The sequence below is a fragment of the Emydura macquarii genome, unplaced genomic scaffold, assembly GCF_026122565.2.
Source record: "Emydura macquarii macquarii isolate MOO-44397 ecotype Brisbane River unplaced genomic scaffold, CSIRO-AGI_Emac_v2 contig_760, whole genome shotgun sequence".
NCBI classification, from domain to species: Eukaryota; Metazoa; Chordata; order Testudines; family Chelidae; genus Emydura; species Emydura macquarii.
The window spans coordinates 73,983-79,668 of NW_027130897.1; the positions used below are offsets into that span (position 1 = coordinate 73,983).

At 51.8% G+C, this 5,686-nt stretch overlaps 1 long non-coding RNA gene across 1 annotated transcript; it reads right to left on the bottom strand.

Moving 5' to 3' along the window:
• Positions 1-953: 953 nt before the first annotated feature.
• Positions 954-3,367, bottom strand: LOC137149513 (uncharacterized). The gene is made up of 2 exons (XR_010918796.1): positions 2,915-3,367; positions 954-2,540 (listed from the first exon to the last, which is right to left on the bottom strand). It is a non-coding gene; the product is annotated as an uncharacterized lncRNA (long non-coding RNA).
• Between the last annotated feature and the right edge of the window lie 2,319 nt (positions 3,368-5,686).

Below are 5,686 nucleotides of genomic sequence, written 5' to 3' on the forward strand. Positions count from 1 at the left end.
ATTCTTTCCCAAGTGTCTGGCTGGGGAGTCTTGCCCACGTGCTCAGGGTCTGACTGATCACCATATTTGGGGTCAGGAAGGAATTTTCCCCTGGCTCAGATTGGCAGAGACCTTGAGGATTTTTCGCCTTCCTCTGCAACATGGGGCCCAGGTCACTTGCAGGTTTAAGCTAGTGTAAACGGTGGATTCTCTGTAACTTGAACTCATGGTTTGAGGACTTCAGTAGCCCAGCTAGAGGTTCTGGATCTATTGCGGGAGATGGTCCCTTCTGGCCTTAAAGTCCATGAGACTCCGTGGAAGCTCCTGAGATGCAAAGCATGGACTCAAACCGCAGCTCCTCACACCCTGGAAAGGGCACAGGCCTCACTCCAGGAGCCCCAAAGCCTATCACCATTACTAGAGGGCACAGCTTCTGCCCTGAGCATCACGCATGGGGGCTATCTGCCTAGGGCCAGGCACAAGAGGGAGGTGGGACACACAGCTAAGGGAATGTGAGGGGATTTGAATATTGATCTCTATTCTTGAGGCCTCAGACGGTTGGAGGTTCAGCTAAGCAGCCCTAGCTCTTCCTAGGGAATTTCCCCACCACCCCACTCCTTGAGGGGCAGCTCTGGGGCCTGTCATCTTCCCCCTACCAGCAACTCTCTGTTGGAGCAGCAGACCCTGCACCTCCCCCCACCATCTAATCTCCCTCGAGGATCCTGCTGCAGCTCAGAGCGCTCACTTTCACCTGATGAAATCCGCCATCTCGACTCCGATCTGTGGGGTCCCCCTGGTGTACAGCTCCCCTGTTGCTCCCTGGCCCCTGGGTCACAGCCTGAAGGTAGCCTCAGCGTGCCCGAATTTCTCCACACTCCAATGCTGTGTGTTAGAACGTGCGGTCTCCCCCACAGCCCCGGGCAGACGTCTCCTCTCTTTCGTGTCCTGGGACGTTGGTCAGGCCTAGAGACATGTCAAAATCCAGGACAGCCCCAGGCAATGGGACAATAAAGGCTCTTCAGCCCTGGAGAGAGCACATAGCTAGCGCCTGGCCCCAGTAGGGAGAACTCATTGTCCGGGAGTGAGCACGGACCCATCCCTATAGCCCCGTGGAGCTCAGCCCTTTGCCATGGAAGTGGGCAGAGACCAGTCTCCTGAGGGGTTGGGCTGAGCACCTTGGATGGGGCACAGGGAAGCCTAACAGGGGCTAACTGTCTCCCCTGGATGAATGGGCCATTCTTTGCCAAGGTCCCTCGCTCACCCTCTTCTCTTGACATCTGGCTGGCCAGGCTGGAGGCCTTTCTGCCAGCTGCTTTAGCCAAGCACAAGGGACTGGGCCCAACCTGGGGGGGGGAAGGGTGGTAGGTAGGGGCCTGTGTGGTACAGAAGGTCAGACTAGACCCTCAAATGGTCCCTTCTGGCCTGAAACTGTAGGACGCTCCCTTCCTGGAGCCTCTTTCCGGCTGCCTCTGCAGATCCTCACTGGGACCTGGGCTGATGGAGCGCCGTACCATTTCCAGGCCTGGAATCAATGCCGCCGCAATGCTGCAGTGAGCTTCTGCACCTACCTCCTCTTCTCTCTGGGTGAGTAGGAGGCCGTCATGTAAGTGGGGGAAGACTGGCATATAGCACACGGTTTCAGAGCCACCAGTGGGAGAGAAGCCTGGAACCGGGCTCCCAGAAGGGCAGACCCCTGTGCTCTTGTTCCCCCGCACCAGCCAATCTCAGGAAACAAACCTCACCCAGTCCCAACAGGCTGCCCTAGCCCCACGCTGTCCCATTAAAAGGGCTTCCTCTGTAGAGAAGATGGAGCTTCCCTGAGGCCAGGTTCAGGGTGCCATATTTTCAGCACCTCATTTCCCTGCCTGATGCTCAGACCCTGCAGGTTCCTCTCCTCTGCAGGCCCCTGTGCCAATCGGTGCTGGTATGTAGGGGCTAGAGTCTGAGCTGAGCTTTGTGTGATGCGGACTCGCTAGGAGGAATGGGACCAGCATTGAGACAGACGAAACCTCTGCCTTTTCCAGGGGGCTTTCCTCACCTATTTCCATTGCTACCGCCTAAGTCTCCAGAAACGGGCGGCAGGCCCCTGCACTGAGAAGAGACCATTTCTTTGCAAATACAGATCCTGCAGCTGAGGCCCACTGGTCTGAGCCTGGGGGATGTCAATGAACCGGGTCTGCCAGAAAGCAGAGCTGTCAAATGACGTCCCAGTCACTCAAAGCTGCTGCAGCTGCAGAAGACGCTTTACCTCTGATGCCTGTAGGCAAGCAGCTCTTATGTCTCCAGCTGCAAGTTCCTTCTCTGAAGAGTTCGTGGGTTGATTTCTTTGCTGCACTTGCTCTCCCCTTCTCTGTATTCATCTCTTCCTTCCATTCCTATGGGTGGGAGAGCAGGGTCACACGCCTTTCCTCAGTCCTGATCCAGTCTTTGTGAGGGGCAGGGCTGTATCCCACTCTGCGGTTGGAGATCCCCAGTTAGCCTCAGGCACACACCAGCAAATAATCTCACCCACACACTGGCCCCATTCGCCGCCTCCTGGCATCTCATGGGGTCATTTACACCTGTGCAAAGGGACAGCAAAGTAGTGTAAAATATTGGCCAATCGGAGCAGTTGTGTTTCACACCCACTCAACACAGGAGTGAAAGACACAGAGAGCCAGGCCTGGCAAACCAGGTCCTCCCTCCTCTCTCTCTGACACACACACACACACACACACACACACACACACCAGGACAGAAGTAAGGAGCCCCACATGCAGGGGAAACAGCTCAACACGCCAGTAGGTTTGACTTTGTCCAGCCAAGGGCCGCATCGCACTTGTCTGCTGAACTGCAGCCACTTGTACGCAGCAACCACAGTCATTAACAGGGATCATACCAGGACCTTCAGCATCAAAATCCAGGCCTGGATCATTTCAGCCCCAGAAGTGCTCACCTGGCTACGAGAGAGGCTGTATATCTGCTGGAAGTGGTCGTTAAAGGGTGATGCAGTCATGTACGCTAGGCCAGAGCAATTACCCTTGCACACCCCCACCAGAGATACCAAGGGGTGGCTGTCCTCAAGAGTGAGATTTACAGCCCCAAAGAATGAGTTTCATGGCCAAAGGCTGAGACTTTCCAGGTGGTCGGTTAGGTTATTGCTTAAGACAAGGACTCTCATCTTTGGGCCTTGGTGACATCCAGTAGCCCAGGTTTTTAATTCAACCAGCACTAAATGGTTTGATTTAAAACATGCACTGCTTAATATAACATGAGAAACACTTCAATACCCTAGTTCAGACTACAATCGCAGGCACATGAGCATTCAATATGCAATGCAAATCACTGGATTTTCATAAAAACAATTATTTGCTGGCTGAACCAAAAACCTGGCTGGCTGGCTGGCAGGAAGGACTGCCTTTTCTCAACAGCTGCTTGCTGTAGCCCATTACCTGGCTTTATAGGCCCTGCCTGTTCCTTCACAGGTGAGCCTGTTCCCTAATTAGCTGCATCCACCCAAGAGCTCCCCTGTTTGCAGCCCAATTACCTGATTGGGCTCACCTGGCCCAACTCAGCTCTTGCAGGGCTGACTTCCAGCTGCTTAACAAGCCACAGCTGCCAGCTCTTCTCTCTTGCTCTAGCAGCCTTTCATGGCTAGCTTCTTCTTTTCTGCTCAGCCTAGGGCTTGAACCCCTTCCTGCCTCACTCAGGGACAGGGTGCAATGCCCTAACACAGAAGGCATTTCTGCGTTACATGTAAAAGAAAACAAGTGGCCCAAGTGTAACCTTGGGGCTGCTCGGAAGAATACCAGGATCAAAATCAGACCCCAGCTGGCTGTGGCATTGTGGAGCCTCTGTCTGTTCCCCCACCACAGCCATACCCAGCAGATACTGGATGCACCTGAGCACTGAGACCATCCGTTTACCTCGTGTATGCAGAGCAGATCCATCACCCTGAAATGCTTACATCTCCCATCCTCCCAAGAAGTTGAAACTGGTGTAGAATTTGGCAGCTTGTCTGTTAGAGTTTCCAGGAAGCACATGAAACTCGGTACTTTTGGGTCTGCTTTGCCTTCTGTCAGGTACTGGGTAGAATGTAAGATGCTGATTTTGATCCCTAAAGACTTAAATGGCCTGGGACCTGCTTCTGTGAAAGATGCCCCTTTTCCCTGTGCCAGAACACCCACTGCTGAGTCAATGGGGTGCTCGTGATGGAGTCCCACCTGTATAAGAGAGAAGAAGCAGCTGGCAGGGCAGTTGTAACACTTCTCTGATCTGAAATAGCCTGTGTTATTGACCTACAGGGTACACCATAAGGCCCATTTGCTTTCCTGAGATATGAGGGGACTTTTGGGGCATGGCAAAGATCCGAAATACATTCTCAGCTGCTGAGTTATTGGATGTGTTAATTACTGGTCTGAATGGGGTCTGTTTTTATAACTGTATTTAAAATGTGGCAAGGGGCTCCTTGAGCAAAGGCCAGTGCCAGGGGTGCATTTTTATGGGATGAGTGTACCCAGCAAAATAAAATGGATGCATTGCTGGGAATATGCATGGATCCATTCCAAGGCCAGAAGGGACTATTGTGATCTTCTAATCTGACCCCCAGTATCATATAGGCCAGAGATCTGCCTCAAAGTAATTCCTAGAGCAGAGCTTTTACACAGTGCTTAATTTGTAATCAAGGAGGTGGCAGGGCTCAAAGAATTAAAATGGATAGAGAGCTGGCTAGATCATCGAGCTCAACGGGTAGTGATCAATGGTTCCATGTCTAGTTGGCAGCCAGTCACAAGCAGAGTGCCCCGGGGGTCGGTCCTGGGACCGGTTTTGTTCAACATCTTCATTAATGATCTGGAGGATGGGGTAGATTGCACCCTCAGCAAGTTTGCAGATGACACTAAGATAGGGGGAGTGGTAGATACCCTGGAAGTTAGGGATAGGATACAGAGTGATCTAGACAAATTGGACGATTGGGCCAAAAAAAAATCTGATGAGGTTCAACAAGGACAAGTGCAGAGTTCTGCACTTAGTATGGAAGAATCCCATGCACAGCTACAGACTGGGGACTGACAAGTTAGGCAGCAGTTCTGCAGAAAAGGACCTGGGGGTAACAGTGGATAAGAAGCTGAATATGAGTCAGCAGTGTGCCCTGGTTGCCAAGAAGGCTAATAGCGTATTGGGCTGCATTAGTAGGAGCATTGCCAGCAGATCGTGGGAAGTGATTATTCCCCTCTATTCGGCATTGGTAAGGCTGCATTTAGAGTATTGTGTCCAGTTTTGGACCCCCTCACTATAAAAAGGCTGTGGACAAGTTATACCAATATAGGTCTGTAATGTAGACCTGGCCCCATTCTTAGGTACCTCTCTCCCCCTGTAATGTACAGGCAGTCTGGGCCCTTAGCCAGGCTTCGTAAATTACAGTGAGTTTCTAGACACTGAGAGTCACCACACACAAGTTTCTTTGTGAATCTGGCCCCAAGTGGTATAAAGATAGGAGTAAGAGACAAAGGAAAGAAATGGAGGGAAATATGCAGGAACAGTCTCCCCCCTCTCTTTCCCCCACCCCACGCATACTTTAAGGTTAAGAAACTTTTATTTATTCTATTTACAAAGAATGTAATTGTTTCCCTGGAATAAAAGGCCATCAGAGCAGGGGATCCAGTTCAATTCTGCACTACCGATTCCATCAGAAGCTACCTTACTCATTTGTTCTTCTTGCAGAGGCAGC